Here is a 23,393-nt window from a genome sequence, read left to right as displayed (position 1 = left end):
TTAGAAGGTAGCTAAAGAATTTTAAAAATTGATCAATAATTTTGTTCCCGTTCTTGTCGTTAAAAATATGTACCGATAAGAATTAATTTTGAGCAAAGATCGTTGTTTGATCATTTTTTTTGTAATATTACTTCCTGTTCTTCTTCTGTTACTTAAGTTAACGCTCAATTTTTTTTTACACATCTCTCTTTTTTATAACGCCGTAGTAAAGAAAATCGATTTAGTGACCAATTGTCATATTCTTTTTTTTCGTAATATCATCTGTTTCTGTGTTATGTTTCTCATTTGAACAAGATTTACACAAGTCGATTAAAAGTTCCTATTACGCGATCGAGCGAATCGAAAAGTCTTAATTGGATGTGGATTGGGGCTCGACGAACATCTTTCAATTCGACATATTATTATTGTCCCTTTCTAATTGCCATATGATATAATCCATTTCGAATAACTGCGTATTGCGAAGGCGGCTTCTGCTTCAATTTTATCGATCGCTCCCTACGAAGGATTAATATTAAATTAAAAGAAATTATTTTTGTTGTTGACACTACCTCATAATAAAAATATCTCATGAACGTTATTATACACATTTTCGATTTCCGTCAGTCAAAATCAGACAAACGTGTTTCCTACGCAAAAAATTCTTTTCATACTTCTTTTGGTCGTATTAATAATTATATCATGAGTGAATTCACCGGCATGAGAAGTATTTGCTTCTTCATTGTGATCGTTAGATATACATTTCGAAGAAACCTTTGTTAAAAACAGATTCTTCATCTATCATGGAATAACAAGCATTCAACTTTCGAAGTTGTCGCGTGTTATCATCGAAGGCGTTGTGCATTGACATTTTCAGTTTTTTGTTACAGTTCTTCGATAGTGATTTCACGCTTTATATTATAGCTCGCATTTAAAAATAGGAACAAAAAAAATATATATCTATATATTTTATGCGCGAACAATGAAATACATAATGTCGATTGGCGGTATTCTGTTATCTAAAATTATCAACAGCTTCCAAAACATTTTTAATGCTTCTTAGCGATACTACGAATCAACGTGCTGGATTTGAAAGGAAGGCGTTTCCCTTTCAAACGCCGTCCTTGTCTTTACGTGATCCGCTGTATTGTGTTCTATCCCGTCTTAATTATGTGATCGAGATTAAGCAGAAAGCAATGTAACACGACTGATTTAATTCTTCCATATAAACGAGTACATTTTCCTAAAAATTCAATCCCTATTGGAGAATGTAAAACAATAATCTCGCTATATTTCTACTTATCCAATATTTCGTATTTTACGTTCCAGATCAATGGGTTCCTAAAAAAATAGTCCATTGCTATGGAAAATAAGTATCCGTGTTACTTTGTGATGAAGTTAATAGTTATTAAATGATGAATCTAAATAGACGACTGAATTATACAATTAATGATATCTTCCATTGGTCTGTTTGGTTTCATGAGAAGAAGACATGAAAAAATAGTCTCCTTGCTATCGAAATAAGACAGGAGTCGTACGTATACACGTCCACAGGATCGCGCACTTAATCCCTCCTACTTGAAATGGCAGAGGTAAGCGCGCAATAGAGCACCCGCAGATGGAGAGAGATAATAACGAGTGGTTTAAAACGAAGCGAGTTGACGATAAGTATGGGAGAACGTATTACGTACATCCACTTCCATGAAATCCCTATCAAAATGTATCAACAGGGTAATTCGCGCTACGCAGCAACTACTTCCTCCAAATTTCAATATTAACGTAAAATTTAAATGTAGAACACTTCTCAACACTTCTCCTTCCTTAATTATATCGAATGGTTACTTAAGTTAAATCGATGGAATAAGGATGACGCGAACGTGGACTTTCTGTTTCACGCATAATTTAAGAGTACTCCCCTGCTAACGTTATTACTTCCAGAAACCGTTTATCCCTTGATCGTCCGTGTATGTGAAATTAATTTGTACGATAAATCACCCTCAGATTCATTTCCATTCCCCTTTGACCGGTGCCACCGTGGAACGTCCGACGGCCTTTCGACGAATTTTTTTCAGCACGATCGCATACATCCAACAGCTAAATCCGTTCACGTTTGAACCCTTTTATAAAAGTAAATTACATTTCCTCCTACCACCCTTTCAAGCTTTATAAAACAGCGTCACTCTGGTCTTTCCAAACTTCGTCGTCAAGCATAAATGTTTTACCTTCCTCTTGCTCTTCCTAGGTATTCTCAATCAAATAATGAACACAGTATGAGATCACATAAAGACGAGGACGGTGCTTGAAAAAAAATCGATAACTTATAGTACAGCGGAGAAGTACTAAAAATGATTTAAAAATCGTTGATAATCTTAGATAATACAATTCCGCCGACCGATACTATATAATTCATAGTCCGCGCATAAGATATAAGCATACGTATTTTTCTTTCTGCCTTTTTTTTATATTCGAGCTACAATTTAGAGCGTCATCACCGCCGATGGGTTTCTCCAAAACCCTGTGAATGATAAAGCATAATTGGATCCTCATACCGACCAATTCGCCCATGATATAATCTACATTGTGACAAGAAGAAATCGGAAAAAAATGTAATTTTTGCACGAACAACCCTATTAGAAGCGATTCAGTAATGTGTATATTAACGCGCATAGGATATATGGATTATGAGAAATTATCAAGAAAAAAACTAATTCCTTTTCGTTCAATATTAATATTTGGTACAGAGCAATCAGTAAATACGAGGCAGAAGCGTCTGTTGCAAGACGTAGTCACGCAATGTGGATCATTTCGTACGAGTTATTTCAAAAGGTAGTAACGAAAAAATAATAACTCATCGCATTAAAAGGGATTGATCGAGAAATTCGTTTTTCCCGAACTCATATCCTTTTCGGCCTCTTCGGATCTTTCCAATAGGTAATAGGAAATGTTGACTGACCTTCGAATGAAATACGTAAAACAAAAAAATCGATAATATGAAAATAAAATGAATACGAGAAAAGATTTTCTTTGAATTCCCACGTTTTATTATTACGCAATAACGCAGTAATAAAAATTCAATGTTAATCGCATACTGCTCTGTATTATGATATATATATTATGAAGATGAGCTATACATTAAGCAAACGTAGCATTTGTAGACAAATGTAGTATTACAGTTAACCGAAATGATCTTCCATATAATCCTTATTTAAGGAGTATATATTGCTATGTACTTTATTTAATAAGAAAATGTTCTTTACTACTTCGATATATTACGATGAATTCAAATTCACAAAAAATGTATTTTGAAGTACCTTTTCTTTGAAGAAATTAATTTGTAAAAAGAAATCGGCCTCTTTTGTTTCCATTTAAAGTTCTTCGACGGACATATATCTATTTAGCGAAATTATAATCTCATCTAGTTTCCAATAAATGATCAATATATCAATCAAGCATACGAAAAAGTGATTATCCATTATCTTACCAACCTTTATAGCAACATCAGGTTGCAGAACATCAACATCGGAAGATTTAAGAGCATTTAATCTACGAGCAGTCGCTAACAATGTTCATTCTTTTGTTAGATTTTCCAACTGCTTCTTGAACCACTCTTCTGTTGTCACAATCCAATGTTCTATATTATAAAAGATGAAATTCGTATGGAAGATTAAATGAGATACTTGACAAGATACTTATATCTGATCTCTTCATACGTGTACGAAGAACAGGAAGTGCCAATGTAATTATGTTTCACTTCTGATATCTAATTATCATGTTAAGTGTAGTTGAAATGCTTATCCTCTTTGCAAGTGATTAGAACTCAGATATCGATTCCTAATCCCTAATTCTGCTCTTCCTGTATACTTCTAGGATATTGGAACTGCTTTCTAGTCTAATCTTTTCTATCGCTGAAATAATTGAAAATTCATAGATTAGTTAAGACTTCGGATAGACGTTCAATTGTTCCTTTAAATTCTAAAGTCAACGAATGGTTACGCCCTTCTAACCGACATAAAGTACCTTCTCCTAGAAGCAACAAAGTAATAATTAGGATGGTATTGATCATGAAAATCGGATTCTTTTTCATAATAAACAATTGAAATTTTATAATAATTTATATACTAATGACTACTGATAAATGTACCTCACGTGGATAGCATAAACAAAAGATTGGCGAGAGAAAGAGATTGTTTGTAACGTTTGCCCTGCTTGGAACATTATTCAGCGCTTACTTGTGTATTACAAAAGAAAAAATAGTTGAAAGAGTGACTTCTACAAGCGACATTTTTCCCCAAATCGTCAGGTTGGAAGAACCACCTGATTACCGAGACGAAGCTCCTTGGAAAGAGCTAAGACAATCTACACAGGTTAATCTATACCACGTATTACACAATATAAAGAGACGAAATGTCATGGGGATCGGAAGAAAATAAATTTCTCAATTTCGCGGTATTCATTGGACTAGTTTCCTCTTTTCCTTTCCTTCTTTTCTCCTCTTTTCGCACTTCTTTTCTTGACAATTTACAATTAGAAATTAACTAAAGAAATTTTGATAGTTGGACATTAATATTTTTTCTCTTTTCATCGTTAAATTATTTATCAATAAGTACTAACTTCCATCAAGAAATATTGCTTGAAAATTTGTTTCGTAATATTCGCTTCTATTCTCCTTCTATTATTTAAGTTAACGGACGTCTCTCTTTCTTTATTACACAGTAAGAAAGAATATGAATTCAGAGAAAATCATTCGTTATGTTTATTTTCGTTTTTTCCATCTTGCCTATTTCATTTGAATTCGCTTCACGCAAGTGAATCAATACTTCCTATTCCGCGTTCGAAAGAGCCGAAAGTTCCGCGAATGGGTATAAGTGGAGGGAAACGAATATGTTGACCAATCCCTTTGAAATCGGCGTACTATTATTTCTTCCCGACAACTACGCTATGAAATAATCCACATTGCGTGACAGCATATTATAAAAACGCTTCTGCTTCGTTTTATTGATCTCTCCCTATCAAGGATTAATATTAATTAAAAAGGAATTAATTTTGTTGTTGACACTTTGTCATAATAAAAATATCTCGTGAACCTTAGTATACCTGTTTTTAATCTCATCTGCCAAACGTCGACGAAAAATGTTGTCGAAAAAAGGCAAACAATACTCTTTTGCCGTTTTCTTGTTGCTATAACAAAAATTGCATAATAAGTGATCAGCATAAGAAGTATCCCATTGTTCTATAAAATGTCCAGTTCTTTGTTCCTGTTAATCAGCAGTGACATGATTCTTTATGTTATAGGAGGAACTTAAAGAAAGGAAAAGGAAAAATATATCCATCTAACTTATGCAAGGAGTGCACACATTGAATTATAAGTTACCTGTCGGTGATATTGTATTATCTAAAATTATCAAAGTCTTTTATAAGTTTTCTGGTGCTTCTAGGGAATACTATAAAATAACGCGCTGGAATTGTTACAAAGGCATTTCCTTTTAAAACATCTTACTTGTATCTAACATAAGCATAATACCTCGTTCTATACCGCGTTCGTCGGATGATAGATATTATCCGGAAAGAGAAAAAAGAAGACAGTAGGTATAATGGCCATAACGACGGACCTCCTCGAAACCGATATAGTACTGTTTTATTCAGCCACCTCCGAATGGTGGTACGAGGCTAGGGAATATATCCCTTCAAAGGGTCCAAGCGTAAGCAGGTTCGGCAAGACTATATAATCGATTGCGTTAGGGGTGGTTGGTCAAAGGGATGTCGGACGGTGTAAGCGGATGGTGGATCAACGTTGAATTTGTGCTCTAACGAGGGAATATTCCTTCGTAGAAAAGATTTCGTCGCAGAATCTTTTTCGAGTCCATATTTTTCCCCTCCGAAGAATTAAATGCAGTCGAGAAAGAAAAATAAGGTTCAATAATTTCGTTGACCGTGTTCTTGGTTATCGAACTAATGTTAATTTTGATTGCATTTAGTATCAAAAATTATATATGTACCTTAATATGTGTCGCAATACGGTGAATGGGATTGGGAACGATAAGGAAAGGAGAGGTGTGTTAATCGATGTCGAAGAAGAAGAGGAAGGAAAAGGAGATACGGAAGATGAAGAAGTGCGAGGTAAGGCTAGTGATTATGAATCCATCATCGTTTACGATTCATTCGACGATAGATATTATCTCGACGATGATCATTCCACAAACAAATTTAATTCTAATAAAAACGATGTTGGTCTCTGGCCTATCATTGATTTTGCAAATCTTTACTTGATTTCGAAAATTTTTAACACGGTGTATCGTAAGAACGAAGTTGAATGAATCATCGAGAACTATTGGGAATAATAATAATAATATGCAAATAACAGTAATAAATATGGAGGATAGAAAGGAAGTGATAAAGGTTTAATAATGGGCTGAAGAATGAGCTCGGAAAAAGTCGAAACGAAACTAATGTAGGTTTACCTTTCAAAATGATTAAATCTTTAAGGACGACCAAAGGATTTACCGATTTTCCATATAACAATGAATGCTTTGAAATCGCACGAGAAATGTTAATTCCACGTTTACGTCACCTTGTCATCCTGATTTCATCAAATTAAATTAAGTAATCATTCAATCAAATAAAAAATAGAAGAAATGTTGAATTCATTTTCAAAATTGTATGTCATAATATTCGCATTGTGTACCTGAAAATTATTCATAATATTTAATTTACGTTTGAAAGTAACGGAATTTCAACTAATTATTTGCTGCATAGCGCGAAATCTCTCGTTAGCACGTTCTGGTAGGCATTTAATGAAAATGGATGTGCTTATTACGAGTTTCCCTACGTATCGTCATCCATCTTCGTATTATACGATACGTTCTTATTTCCCTCCATCTGTGAGTGGTTTTGGCTTCGTGGGTCAGTTCGTGTGCACAGGAATTAGTGTGCAGTCCACTGTGGATGCGAGCGTACATCTCCTATCTGATTTTGAAAACATGAAAAGTATTTTTTCATTTGTTCTTCCCTTATCGAACCGTACGGACAATTGGATAATATGATTAGCTGTATAACTCAATTATCTCTTCAAATCCATCATTTCATTACCTTCTATCGAACTCAGTGCATTCGTCAGGGTCAGTGCTTTCTAGACACCCAGTCCTATAAGACATAATTATTAACAGAGTGAGATGAAACTATTTTCGCTACTCCTTCGTAAGTTTATTGCATTTTGTTTAAAACTAGATTAGCGATAAATTTATATATTTTTTCTCATATGTACTACGTGCATGGAATCTTCTTTACTCTTATAACTATACCGGTTCGGTTGCCAATACGTATCCCTCAATGAGAAATCGTTTCTCCTTTCGTCTCGTTGTACTTTCGTTCCCATTGAAGCACGTATCTCTATTCTAATCGACTAACTGATCGACAAGTAAGCACTTGTACTATTATCAGCCAAGAAAATCAACCAATTTGTCGGACTCGTCGACAGGTATTATCATAAGGTTAGCAAACACGGAATAATATCATGGAATAGCCAACAGCTGTGCAACAGGTGGCCGTATATACGATTAACTCGTATACGATTAACTCGTATAAATGTCTAAACAAAAATATCCTAATTCCGATAACTTTTGATAATTTCAAAAATTTGATAATTTTTTAAATCCTCCCATCGGATGTAAATTTGTAGGAAAATGTAAACGTTCCTACCTAAGAACTAAATCAGTGACGCGGTACACAGCTCTGTAAAAGAACTAACAGGACAATAAAGTTTTGCATCCAAGTAGATAACTAAATTATAGAGGTAATCTTGTTATCCAAATGCCTGCTTGGTTCGATAAGGGCAAAAACAAATGAAAAAGTACCTGTCCTATTTTCGAGATACGAGAGGAGTGATACGCGCACGCGCTCTTAGGATGGCACACTCATCCTCATAACTTGAATAAGCTTACGCACGCGTAAAGCTATACCAACAGATGAAGGGAAAAGGGAATAATACGTTCAATATGAAAGGTCATGGCGTTAATTACAGAGAAACGTATTACGCACCCGCAGATCATGATACCTCGGATCGATCGTTAAGAAGAGAATTCGAGCAGACCAGCAAATTAATTCGTCCAAATCTCCATATTACTCCATACATGTAGATTAAATATTATAAATATTTCTTAGGTACGTGTCGCGAATATTACGATAACCAATTTGGAACATTGAATTAAACGTTTCCTCCTTTTTTAATTATATAAAACAATTGTTTAACCTGACTATGAGAATCAGTTTAATAATTAGTTTAATGAACAGTTTAAATAATTATTTAAACTGGTATAACGATGACGTGGTGACGTAAGCGTACACTGAATATTCGGCGAATAATTTAAAAGTGTTCCCTGGCTAACACTGTCATCCCGAAGAAGGGTGAATCCTTTGATCGTACATGCAGATTTAATCATTTTCGAAGATAAACCTGTCTGAGTACCATTTCAATTTCTCTTTAATCCAGATTCCGTTTGCAACGTCGAACAGCCCTTCGATAAGTCTATCTCGACACACTCGATTTTATCCTCTAGCTAAAGCCGCTTATCTTTGGATCCTTTCAATGAGATACAGTCCATCTCCTCGTACCGCCACTCGAATGTAGTTTTGTAAAACGCAGCAATTTAAGACTCGTCAAGGCACGTCGTCACTGCCATGATAATTATCGTCTTCTTCTTCCTTTTCCCGGGTATTCTCCGTCACATAATGAACACGATATATAACATGTTATTACGGATCACTTAAAGAAAAGAAGGAGGTTTAAAAGCGAAATGCCTTGCTTTTAGATGCAGCATATTGATTTATAGACCTCCACGAAGCAATAAAAAGGTTTTGGAGGACGTTGATAATATAATACAATCGATCGATAACATGTTACTCGATGTTTGTTCTCCACACATGAGATATATGGATGTGTATTTCCTTTTCCTTTTCTTGAATTCCTCCTGTAACATGAAGCATCATGTCACTGCCGATGAACTGTAACAAAAATTGAAACTTTTTAAGAACAATGGGATTCTTCTCATGCTGATCATCTCGTTTATTATGCAATTTTTATTATGGCATCAAGTTATAGGAAAAAAAATTTTTTCTTGCATAGACATTTTCCGCCGACGTTGGATAAATTAAAAATGTGTATAATAACGTTCACAAGATATTTTTATTACGAGAGTGTATCAAGAAATAAATTAATTTCTTTCTATTCAATATTAATCCTTGGGACGGGGCGATCAATAAACGTGAAGTAGGAGCTTAGGGTTTATTTCCATTACTAGGATTTATCTCCATATGTATTTGTGCAATATGGATTATTTCGTACGGTAGTGAAAAAGATGCTGTAGTAATATGTCAAATTAAAAGGGATTTGTCGAGAAACTCGTTTCCCCTCACTCATATCCTCTTCGGCCTTTTCGCCTCGGCCGACCGTGTAATGAAAAATTTGGATTTACCTGCATAAATCGTATTCAAATGCGTAAAACGTGAAACAGAAATGCGAGATACTTAAAGTAGCAGAAGATGATATTACGAAAGAAAACTAAATCTGAGGAATGATTTTATCTGAATCCATATCTTTGCTAATGGGTAATAAAGAAAGAGAGATGCTTGTTAACTGAAGTAACAGAAAAAGAATAGATGCTAATATTCCAAAAAAAGACGTCGAACAATATTCTTTGCTCGAAATTAATTCTTATTGATATATACATTTAACCACAAGAACGGGAAGAAAATTATTTGCCAATTTTTTAAAATCTTTAGTAGATTTCTAGTTTCAATTTGTAAACTGTAGTAGGGAAAGAGAAGAAGCGAAAGAAGTGCATTGAAAAAAAGGATGATGATACATCCGATTATTAGACATCAATAGAGATTTCTATTTCCTCGCACCTTACGAGCTTTCGGGATCTTTCGATCGTGTAATAGGAAATATTGATTATTCTACGTGGAACGTAAAACTCTTTGCAGAGAGCGCCATTTTGGACGCTTTTTAACTTCCCTAAGCGACGTGCGGCAGACGAATTCCACCTGTCAGAGAACCACGATAAAGTTGTAGGTCTATCCTTCGGTAGATGTGTGACTAGTTATACGCGAGCGGGTGTAGTGCAATGAATATTCCCTATGTGTATGCATCCTACATCTCAAACGGTAGTTTTACAAGTAGTTCAAGCGGCGGAAACAATTTCTTCATTCTCACCAGTCTTTCGTTTCTGTTATCAATATAAGGTCAATTTTCAGTAGTCATTAGTATATTATTCATTATAAAATTTCAATTATACACTATGTAATATCATCCTAATAATTATTTGTTGCTTCTCGGAGATGGTAGTTTATATCACTTAAAAGAGCGTAACCCGATTTATCCTTGATAACTACGCAATTTAGATGAACAGTTGAATGTCTCTCGTAAGTCTTAACTAATCTACGAATTTTGGCTTATTTTAGAGATATACAAAACTAATTAAAGGCGTAGGCAGTTCCAATACCCAGGAAGTATTGCAAAGGACCTGAATCGACCGATATCCGGATTGTAATTCCAAAGAAGATACGAGAATTTTAACTACGCTCAACTTGACACTTAAATATGAGACATCCAAAGAGAAACATATTTACCTGGTCTTCCTGTTCTTCTGTACATCCGATAACAAGTCCTACATGGATAATACAAACGTCAGACCATCAACCAGATCAAGGTATGAAAACATTCTCCTTTTTAGTCTTATATTTAAACGGTAAATCAATCAATGCTGTATTTATGGAATGGTAAGATATTTTGGAGACAAGGTATAAATTTTTTATTCTAATTTGTAATGTGGAGTATAAGATACATTTTTGGTGAATTTGAATTCGTCGTAATATATCGAAGTAGTAAAGAACATTTTTTTATAAATTCAAGTACATAGCAATATATACTCCTTAAATACGAATGATATGGAAGTTTATTTTGGTTAACTGTAATACTAAATTTGTGTACACTTCCTACGTTTGCTTAATGTGCAGCTCATCTTCATTATATATATCATAATACACAGCAGTATGCGATTAACATATTACACCATTATTTCGCAATGATAAGACTTGGGAATTCAGAGAAATTCTTTTCTTATATTTATTTTATTTTCGTAATAGCAATTTTTTTCTTTTACGTATTTCATTCGAAGGTAAATCAACATTTCCAATTAAACGGTCGAAAGAATCGAATAGACCGAAAAGTATATGAGTTCGAGAAAATCGAACTTCTCGATCAATCCTTTCTAATGCGACGAGTTCTTATTTTCTCGTTACTACCTTATGAAATAACCCAAATATAATGATCCACATTGCCTAACTACATATTACAATACACGTTTCTGCTTCCTATTTAATGATTGCTCTGTACCAAAGATTAACATTGAATGAAAAAGAAGTAATTTTTTTCTTGGTAATTTCTTATGATACATATATCTTATGGGCGTTAATATACACATTACTGATACGCTTCTAAGATTATATCATGGGCAAATTGATCAGTATAAGTATCTAATCGTGCTTTAACATTTTCAGGTTTTTGAAGCAACCCATCGGCGGCGAATACGCTCTAAATGGTAGCTGATAATCGTATCATCGAATTGTCTGCTTTGTTTCACTGGAGAAAAACTAACGAAAAAAGACCTTTTTCGTTTTCGAAATAAGAGAGAAGATGTACGCAACATGCATGCAATATCGCGCCCTCGATCCCGCCAACTTGAACTACCGCACATGTAGGGAGAGAGGTAATAAATAATAGATTAATATGATAAGGCTGGACGATATGTACGAGGGAATGTATTACGTCCGTGCAGATCATTAAATCCCGATCAATACCAGTTAACAAGCTAATTCGTAGACATAGGAGATCATATATTTTTGTCAAATATCAAAATGTCGTCCTTTATAATGCCTTACGATGTCTGTGATAAATGTTGAAGCTATTTTCTTCCAACACTATCATTCGTCTCATTATGTATGAGATCTCTTCGTTTTCTCGTTGGATGACATCACTATCACTGCTATCTCCCCGATTAATATTTATTTCTTCTAACGTATCCGTATAAATGTGTATACCTGTAATTCCCCTTCGGCATTACATATGACTCGAAACTCTTGTTTGTAAATTTTGCCATGCTCAACGAAAAAGAAATAAGTAAGTAAACGGTATGGTAGTCTCAAATTGTAGATTAGGAAATAACGAAGCGATATATACAAACTGAATATTACTATTCTGATTTCCTGAATTATTAGTCGAGGGATCTATCTGTACTACACGATGTTTCAATACCAAGTGAGTTCAGCTTTGAAAATCTCTTAATCCCAGTTTTATCAATACTTGTTTACTTCATCAAATGTCAGCATATTTAACGAGGTCTACTCGCATACCATTGCAAACAAGTCCATCTTATGACTCTCTTTAATCGGTTTAGAGACGCCCTAAGATCGTTCAGAACCCATTTCTTTTCCGTAAAACTGATATTCAGTTCATGTATCTTAGTAATTAGACCATTTCTTGATTTGCTTTCTTTTGCCATTTCAATAGAAAAATCCAGAGAAACATGCATGTCTCAAAAAATTGGGATGCAATCACTCGATCATCTCAAATAACTCACAAACTCTGTAGTTCTTTCGAAGGGGAAATACGTGAAAGAGGAGAAGTTGATATTGGCAAACGAAGAAATATGACGTATGATTTTTTTGAGGACATTTTTTTGTATTATTTTTTTGAATACATATTTTTATTATATAATATAATTGTAAAATAACGGAAATAAATTCTTCGATAACTTAAGATATATATTTGTTTACAAAAAAAGAGGATAATATTTGGAGAAAATGTTTTTTTTCATCGAATGATTTTACAAAAAGAATTACATAGTAAGAAAATTGTAATATCATTAATATTTGGTAATATTAGAAAACTGTTTTTAAGTATAACTTGGAATAAGAAAAAAAGAAACAATTCAAATTTCGTATAGGAACTAACGAATAATTTTATAGCGATCAATTCAATGTAATGTTAATAATTACAATAATTGCAATTAATCGAAGAAATTATTTACCGTTATAGCTATAAACTGTTCTAGTTATATACCGTTCTAGATATAAAATCAAGGAAGCTTGACCTCTTATGGAAGGACTCGTTCAATTTGGGGAGTAGTCATTATTTGTAGATTTGTTACGACTCACGATAGATATTCAATTGTTCATGTAAATTATATAGATATCAAAGATAAATCGGGTTGCGGACTTTTAAATAATATAAAGAACCGTTTCTGAAAAGCAACAAATAATAATTGAGATGGTATTTAACAGGAAAATAAGTTTCCTTTCGAGAGTATATAATTAAAATTTTATAATAAATTATGTACTAATGATTACTGATAAATTTACCTTATAAATAACTGAGTAGTAAGATCGAAGGAATTCTTTCCATCGCTTGAACTACTTGTAAAGATGCCAATTGAGATGTATGAGGTATAGAGATAGCGATTATTTACTGTACGAGACTCACTCACATATTTCTGGTTCGAAAACCACCGAAGGAATAATACGGAGCTATGTCATCTTTCTTCGACCTGCGCTATTCATCCCCTGCACATCGTTTTGGGAGATTGACCGAGTGACCACGAGGGCGCTCTCTGCAGTATTATCAAGCTTGATGTAGATTGATCAATTTTTCCTATTATACGATCGAAAGATCCGAAAAGATCATAAACTATGAGGAAATAAAATTCTTTATTGACCCCTATTAATTAGATGTATCATTATTCTTTGTCTCCTATGCTCGTCTTTCGTTCCTTTTTTCCCCTACTTTCCTGTCCTTTACAATTTAAAATTAGAAGGTAGCTAAAGAATTTTAAAAATTGATCAATAATTTTGTTCCCGTTCTTGTCGTTAAAAATATGTACCGATAAGAATTAATTTTGAGCAAAGATCGTTGTTTGATCATTTTTTTTGTAATATTACTTCCTGTTCTTCTTCTGTTACTTAAGTTAACGCTCAATTTTTTTTTATACATCTCTCTTTTTTATAACGCCGTAGTAAAGAAAATCGATTTAGTGACCAATTGTCATATTCTTTTTTTTCGTAATATCATCTGTTTCTGTGTTATGTTTCTCATTTGAACAAGATTTACACAAGTCGATTAAAAGTTCCTATTACGCGATCGAGCGAATCGAAAAGTCTTAATTGGATGTGGATTGGGGCTCGACGAACATCTTTCAATTCGACATATTATTATTGTCCCTTTCTAATTGCCATATGATATAATCCATTTCGAATAACTGCGTATTGCGAAGGCGGCTTCTGCTTCAATTTTATCGATCGCTCCCTACGAAGGATTAATATTAAATTAAAAGAAATTATTTTTGTTGTTGACACTACCTCATAATAAAAATATCTTATGAACGTTATTATACACATTTTCGATTTCCGTCAGTCAAAATCAGACAAACGTGTTTCCCACGCAAAAAATTCTTTTCATACTTCTTTTGGTCGTATTAATAATTATATCATGAGTGAATTCATCGGCATGAGAAGTATTTGCTTCTTCATTGTGATCGTTAGATATACATTTCGAAGAAACCTTTGTTAAAAACAGATTCTTCATCTATCATGGAATAACAAGCATTCAACCTTCGAAGTTGTCGCGTGTTATCATCGAAGGCGTTGTGCATTGACATTTTCAGTTTTTTGTTACAGTTCTTCGATAGTGATTTCACGCTTTATATTATAGCTCGCATTTAAAAATAGGAACAAAAAATATATATATCTATATATCTTATGCGCGAACAATGAAATACATAATGTCGATCGGCGGTATTCTGTTATCTTAAATTATCAACGGCTTTCAAAACATTTTTAATGCTTCTTAACGATACTAATGATCAACGTGCTGGGTTTGAAAGGAAGTCGTTTCCCTTTCAAACACCGTCCCTGTCTTTACGTGATCCGTAGTATTGCTTTCCATCCGGTTTTCATTATTTGATCGTGATTAACCAGTATGAGGAAGAGGAAGAAGAGGAAACGTTTATATTGGCGGTGACGACGAAACATGCGAGATTAAGATCGGCGCTGTTTTACAAAGCTTCATTCTAGTGCTAGACGGGGAAACCGATTATACCTTTTCCAAAGGATTGAAACGTGGACAGCTACAGATAGAAGATACATGCGATTATTTCCAAAATGTACGAGAAATAGAAAGTCCACGTTTACGTTATCCTTATTCCATTAATTTAAATTATGTAATCATTCGATATAATTAAAAAAGAACAAATGTTGTATTCTACATTTCAAATTGTTTGTCAGAATATTCGCGACATGTGCTTAAAAAATATTAGAAATTCGTGCGATCTTCATAAATATTGGAAATTGCAGGAAGTTATGTGCTGCGTAACACGAATTCCCTTGCCAATACGTTTCGACAGGCATTTAATGAGAATGCAGGAGCGTATCACGTTCTTGCATATATGTCATCAAGTACAACAATAGTAGACAATTTATTATTAACTCTTTCCATGTACGCGTACTCTTGTGCTGCTTTTATGCGACATTTGAAATGGGCAGAAACGAGTGCGAGATCTTGTATGTATGTTGCGTAGACCTTCTCTCTTATTTCGAAAATAAAAAATGACTTTTTTCATTAGTTTCCCTCTCGTGAAACAAAGCAGACCATTCGATAATACGATTAGCAATATAATTCAATTAACTATGTAGCTGTACCATTTAATCATTCGGTTAAATCTTTTGCGATGTAACACGACTGATTTAATTCTTCTACATAAACGAGTACATTTTCTTAAAAATTCAATCCCTATTGGAGAATGTAAAACAATAATCTCGCTAAACTTCTACTTATCCAATATTTCGTCTATTACGATCCAAATCAGTGAGTCCATTGCTCTGGAAAATAGTCCATTGCTCTGGAAAATAAGTAACCGTGTTACTTTGTGATGAAGTTAATAGTTATCACATAGACGATTGAATTATACAGTTAATGATATCCTTCAATGGTCTGTTTGGTATGATGAGAAGAAAACAAATGAAAGAATACTTTCTTTCTAATCAAAACAAGACAAGAGTCGTACGTATACACGTCCACAGGACCGCGCACGCAATCTCGCCTACTTGAACTGGCACAGGTAAGCGCCCAACAGAGCACCCGCAGGTGGAGAGAGATAATAACGAGGGATTTAAAATGATACCACTTATTACAAAGGCACTTCCTTTTAAAACATCTTCCTTGTATCTAACATAAGCATAATACCTCGTTCTATACAGCGTTCGTCGGATGATCGATATTATCCGGAAAGAGAAAAAAGAAGACAGTAGGAATAATGGCCATAACGACGGACCTCCTCGAAACCGATATAGTACTGTTTTATTCAGCTACCTTCGAATGGTGGTACGAGGCTAGAGAATATATCCCTTCAAAGGGTCCATGCGTAAGCTGGTTCGGTAAGACTATATAATCGATTGCGTTAGGGGTGGTTGATCAAAGGGATATCGGACGGTGTAAGCGGATTGTAGATCAAAGTTGAATTTTTGCTCTAATGAGGGAATATTTCTCCGTAGAAAAGATTTCATCGCAGAATCTTTTTCGAGACCATCTTTTTCCCCTCTCCAGAAGATTCAACGCAGTCGAGAAAAAAAAATAAGGATCAATAATTTCGTTGATCGCGTTCTTGGATATCGAACTAATGTTAATTTGGATTGCATTTAGTATTAAAAATTATATATGTATCTTAATATGTATTGCAATACGGTGAGTGGGATTGGGAACGATAAGGAAAGGAGAGGTCTGTTAATCGATGTTGAAGAAGAAGAGGAAGAAAAAAGAGATACGGAAGATGAAGAAGTGCAAGGTTAGGCTAAAGATTATGAATCCATAATCGTTTACGATTCATTCAATGATAGATATTATCTCGACGATGATCATTCCACAAACAAATTTAATTCTAATCAAACTGATGTTGGTCTCTGGCCTATCATTGATTTTGCAAATCTTTACTTGATTTCGAAAATTTTTAACACGGTGTATCGTAAAAACGAAGTTGAATGAATCATCGAGAATTATCGGGAATAATAATATTAATATGCAAATAACAGTAATAAATATCGAGGATAGAAAGGAAGTGATAAAGGTTTAATAATAGGCTGGAGAATGAGCTCGGAAAAAGTCCAAATGAAACTAATGTAGGTTTAACTTTCAAAATGATTAAATCTTTAAGGACGACCAAAGTGTTTACCGATTTTCCATATAACAATGAATACTTTGAAATCGCACGAGAAGTGTTAATTCCACGTTTACGTCACCTTGTCATCCTGATTTCATCAAATTAAATTAAGTAATCATTCAATCAAATAAAAAATAGAAGAAATGTTGAATTCATTTTCAAAATTGTATGGCATAATATTCACATTGTGTACCTGAAAATTATTCATAATATTTAATTTACGTATTAAAGTAACGTAATTTCAACTAACCATTTGCTGCATATCGCGAAATCTCTTTTTAGCACGTTCTGATAGGAATTTAATGAAAATGGATGTGCTTATTACGAGTTTCCCTACATATCGTCATCCATCTTCGTATTATACGATTCGGTCTTATTTCCCTCCATCTGTGAGTGCTTTTGGCTTCGTGTGTCAGTTCGTGTGGCCAGGAATGTGTGTGCGGTTCTCTGGGGATGCGAGCGTACATCTCCTATTTGATTTAGAAAACATGAAAAGTATTTTTTCATTTGTTCTCCCCTTATCCAACCATACTGACAATTGGATAATATGATTAGCTGTATAACTCAATTATCTGTTTAAATCCATCATTTAATTATCTGCACATTTAATTAAGTCTTCTGCATATCTATATACCACGACTCTCTCAGTTCTTTCATCCGAACGACTGCATTTTCCTAAAAATTTACCTCCTATTGGAGAACGTAAATAAATGATCCTATTCTACTTCTTTTTATCAAATACCATATATTATGTTCTAAACTAGTTAGTTTCTTCGAAAATTTTATATTTCTGCAATCGTTTATTTCTTCTTACGTGTATCTGCGTATAGCAGTGATTTTAGTATATTTCTCGTAACATAATATTTGAATTTTCCGAATTTACTGTCGGAATGATTTAATTTCTCAATGAGCGCACATATAACGCCGACACAATACTATATTTACACAATACTTACACGTGTACTACGTTCATGGATGAAATCTTCTTTATTCTTATAACTATACCGGTTCGGTTGACCGTATGTATCCCTCAATGACAAATCGTTTCTCCGTTCGTCTCTTTGTACTTTCGTTCCCATTGAAGCACGTATCTCTATTCTAATCGAGTAACTGATCGACAAGCAAGCACTTCTACTATTATCAGCCAAGAAAATCAACCAATTTGTCGGACTGGTCGATAGGTAGTATCATAGGGTTAGCAAACACGGAATAATGGAATAGCCAACAGCTGTGCAACAGTTGGCCGTATATAGGATTATACGATTAGCTCGTATAAATGTCTAAACAAGAATATCCTAAATCCGATAACTCTAATTATACTTTCTTATCTGTTCAATATTATACAATGGTATACCGAAGAGAAATTGCACAATGTAAAATATAGTGTAAAGTAATCATAAAAAACTATACAACTTTCAACAGTATATTATAAAACAGTATATGGTAGTATATAACACGAGATGTTACAAAATGGTCTATAATGTCGCATCTCGAATATAACTCATAAATATGTATATAGAATTATGCGATTGTCTATAACATGGTAAATAAAGAAAAAAATCTTATGAAAATAAATTCTTGCATTAATATTAAGCGGTATAATATTCAAATATGCTTCATCTAATTGAGAGCATGATATCTACATTAATGTAAATGTTTTCCATTACCGTGATTAATTGGGAGCTTCTTTATTATTCTGCATCGTTCCTTTGTATAAACTTCTAGAAGTTTTCTCCATTCAGGACGACTCCATTCAGAATAATCGGCTTACTGAACTATTGCATTTAGGCAGTAAGCTCTCTAATTGGTGGTGCGTGCACTGTTTCCGCTCATTATTTTTCCTATATTAACGAGGCTATCATCCCTAGTAATGCCTTCGAAATGTTCACAATAATTTCGCATCGTTACTATCGTCAAGGGGGATTGTCTTTTAGGTTTTAATCTTCTTTTCTCTTTTTGATCCTCTTTTCTTCTTTTGATTCCACCTATTCCTTTCGATCATTTTACTTTGTAAAAATCTAATTTTACATATCTCCTTTTCTGGAGTTGAATCTTCCTTGATAGTTAATTATTCATATTTACATATTTTTCGTGAAGAAAAGTGTAGGCATCAATATTCGGATAATATATTCGGAAAATACAAATATCTATTACTAGAAATATAATATTTTGCTTGGAATTAATTAATAAAGAATACCGTACACGCAATACTGTATAACTGTAAGTATAATTTGATAATTTTTTAAATTCTCCAATCGGATGTAAATTTATAGGAAAATATAGACGTTCCTACGTAAGAACTTAATCAGTGACGCGGTACATAGCTCTATAAAAGAACTATCAGGACAATAAAATTTTGCATCCAAGTAGATAACTAAATTATACAGGTAATCTTCTTATCCAAATGCCTGCTTGGCTCGATAAGGGCAAAAACAAATGTAAAAGTACCTGTCCTATTTTCGAGATACGAGAGGAGTTATACGCGCACGCGCCTTTAGGATGGCACACACATCCTCATAACTTGAATAAGCTTACGCAAGCGTAAAGCTATACCAACGGATGAAGGGGAAAGAGAATAATGCGTTCAATATGAAAGGTCATGGCGTTAATTATAGAGAAACGTATTACTTACCCGCAGATCATGATACCTCGGATCGATCGTTAACAAGAGAATTCGAGCAAACCAGCAAATTAATTGGTCCAAATCTCCATATTACTGCAGATGTACATTAAATATTATAAATATTTCTTAGGTACGTGTCGCGAATATTACGATAACCAATTTGGAACATTGAACTAAACTAAACGTCCTTTTTTAATTATATAAAACAATTGTTTAACCTGACTATGAGAATCAGTTTAATAATTAGTTTAAAGAACAGTTTAAATAATTATTTAAACTGGTATAACGATGACGTGGTGACGTAAGCGTACACTGAATATTCGGCGCATAATTTAAAAGTGTTCCCTGGCTAACACTGTCATCCCGAAGAATGGTGAATCCTTTGATCGTACATGCAGATTTAATCATTTTCGAAGATAAACCTGTCTGAGTACCATTTCAATTTCTCTTTAATCCAGATTCCGTTTGCAACGTCGAACAGCCCTTCGATAAGTCTATCTCGACAAACTCGATTTTATCCTCTAGTTAAAGCCGCTTGTCTTTGGATCCTTTCAATGAGATATATTCCGTCTCCTCGTAACGTCACTCGAATGTAGTTTTATAAAACGCAGCAATTTGAGACTCGTCAAGGCACGTCGTCACCGTCATTATAATCTTCGTCTTCTTCTTCCTCTTCACGGGTATTCTCCATCACATAATGAACACGATATATAACATGTTATTACGGATCACTTAAAGAAAAGAAGGAGGTTTAAAAGCGAAATGCCTTGCTTTTAGATGCAGCATATTGATTTATAGACCTCCACGAAGCATTAAAAAAGTTTTGGAGGACGTTGATAATATAATACAATCGATCGATAACATGTTATTCGATGTTTGTTCTCCACACGTGAGGTATATTGATGTGTATTTCCTTTTCCTTTTCTTGAATTCGTCCTCTAACATGAAGCATCATGTCACTGCCGATGAACTGTAACAAAAACTGAAACTTTTTAAGAACAATGGGATTCTTCTTATGCTGATCATCTCGTTTATTATGCAATTTTTATTATGGCATCAAGTTATCGGAAAAAATTTTTTATTGCATAGACAACATTTTCCGCCGACGTCTGATAAATTAAAAATGTGTATAATAACGTTGACAAGATATTTTTATTACGAGAGTGTATCAAGAAATAAATTAATTTCTTTTTATTCAATATTAATGCTTGGGACGGAGCGATCAATAAACGTGAAGTAGGAGCGTTTATTTCCATATGTATTTGTGCAATATGGATTATTTCATACGGTAGTGAAAAAGATGCTGTAGTAATATGTCAAATTAAAAGAGATTTGTCGAGAAACTCGTTTCCCCTCACTCATATCCTTTTGGCCTTTTCGTCTCGTTCGACCGCGTAATGGGAAATTTGGATTTACCTCCATAAATCGTATTCAAATGCGTGAACCGTGAAATAGAAATGCGAAATGCTTAAAGTATCAGAAGATGATATTACGAAAGAAAAATAAATCTGACGAATGATTTTCTCTCAATCCATATCTTTGCTACTGAGTAATAAAGAAAGAGAGATGCTTGTTAACTTATGTAACAGCAAAAGAATAGAAGGTAATATTACGAAGAGAGGTGTCAAACAATATTCTTTGCTCGAAATTATTTCTTATTGATATATACTTTTAACGATAAGAACGGGAAGAAAATTATTTGCCAATTTTTAAAAATCTTTAGTAGGTTTCTAGTTTCAAATTGTAAACTGTAATAGGGAATTCATTACGAATCTTCCAAATGATATGAAACCCAAGTTGGCCAGAGAGACCCCTAATTATCCAGTGTATGGAGACTACATGCCGCCATTGCTAGGGCATTACTATAGCAACCATCGACTTTATCATTGGATGTTAATAAACGAGGTATGAAGAGATCTGATATAACTAACTGTGTCATGTATCTTATCTAATTTTTTATATTAATTTCATCTTTTATAATGTAGCATATTGCATAGTGAAAGTCGAAGAGTGATTCAAGAAGCAGTTTGCAAATCTAACCAAAGGAAGAACATTGCCAGCTATTGCCCATAAATTAAGTACTCTTTAGTCTTTTGATATCGATATATTGCAACATAATGTTACTTATATAGAAGTAGGTTTGATAATGAATAATCGCTATTTTACATGCTTGATTGATATATTCATGTATTGGAAACTAGATTGGATTACAATTTCGCTAAGTACATATATGTCCAAGAATTTTAAACAGAAATGAAGGAAGTTAATTTTTTTATAAAAATTAAGTTCTTCAAAGAAAATGTACATCGAAGAAAATTTTTTGTGAATTTAAATTCATCGGAATATATAGAATTAGTAAAGAACGAACATTTTTTTGTAAATTCAAATACCTAGTAGTATGTACTCCTTAAATACGGATTATACAGAAATTTTTTCCGGTTAATTGTGATACTACATTTGTATATACATACTATGTGTGCTGAATGTGTACCTCAACTTCATAATACTTATCATTATACACAGCAATATGCGATTAGCATTAAATGTAAGACTGAAAAGAAAAACGTCTTCTTGATTTAATTGGTTTGACGGTCGGTTATTTATACTGTCTATGTAGGACGTTATATCGGATGAGAATCGACAAAAGAACAAATTTACATATGTACCGCTTCGACAGTCACATATTTGATCATCACGCCAAGCGTACCTGAAATGGCGTGTATCTTCTTTGGATGTATTATAATTAAGATATCGGTCAATTCATCTTTGCAATAAATCTTTGCAATATGTTGTTAAGTAACGTGGATCATTTCATATGCGTTATTTCAAAAGGTAGTAATAAAAAAATAATAACTTGTCGAATTAAAAGAGATTGATCGAGAAATTCGTATCCCCTAACTCGCATCCTTTTCGGCCTTTTCGGCTCTTTCGACCACGTAATAGAATATGTTGACTGACTTTCAAATGAAATACATAAAAAGCAAAAAATAATACTACGAAAATAAAACAAATATGACAAAAGATTTTCTCAGAATTCCCACTTTTTATTATCGCACAATAAAGCAATAATAAAAATTTAATGTTAATCGCATACTGCAGTGTATTATCATATGTATTATGAAGTTGAGGGTCACATTAAACACACGTAGCATGTGTATACAAATGTTTGTATACAAATTACAGTTAATCGAAATAAACTTCTATATAATGCGTATTTAAGGAGTATACACTGCTACGTGCTTGAATTAATAAAAAATGTTTTTTATTAATTCGATACATTACAATGAACTAATATTCACAAAAAATTCACTTCAATGTACATTTTCCTTGAAGAAATTAATCTCTTAAAAAGAAAAGCGGCTACTTTCATTTCCGTTTAAAGTTCTTCGACGGACATAAATTTACTTAACAAAATTATAATCCAATCTAATTTCCAATAAATGAATATATCAATGAAGCATACGAAAAAGTGATTATCCATTATCAAACCAACCTCTATAGCAACATCAACTTGCAGTACATCACCATCGGAAGAT

General features: G+C 33.5%; 2 long non-coding RNA genes across 5 annotated transcripts in view; one reads left to right on the top strand and one right to left on the bottom strand.

Annotated features, from left to right (window-relative positions):
• The window catches only part of LOC127070236 (uncharacterized), a 29,127-nt gene that overhangs the window by 3,152 nt on the left and 2,582 nt on the right, over positions 1–23,393 (bottom strand). The gene's annotated exons all lie outside the window — the stretch shown is intronic.
• Positions 5,711–13,751, top strand: LOC127070233 (uncharacterized). Its single transcript, XR_007784414.1, has 3 exons — positions 5,711–6,093; positions 10,432–10,679; positions 11,530–13,751. It is a non-coding gene; the product is annotated as an uncharacterized LOC127070233 (long non-coding RNA).

The sequence above is a fragment of the Vespula vulgaris genome, chromosome 17, assembly GCF_905475345.1.
Source record: "Vespula vulgaris chromosome 17, iyVesVulg1.1, whole genome shotgun sequence".
In the NCBI taxonomy this organism is placed as follows: Eukaryota; Metazoa; Arthropoda; class Insecta; order Hymenoptera; family Vespidae; genus Vespula; species Vespula vulgaris.
Note: the sequence above shows the minus strand (reverse complement) of the source record. Positions and strands in the feature narration are given on the sequence as shown.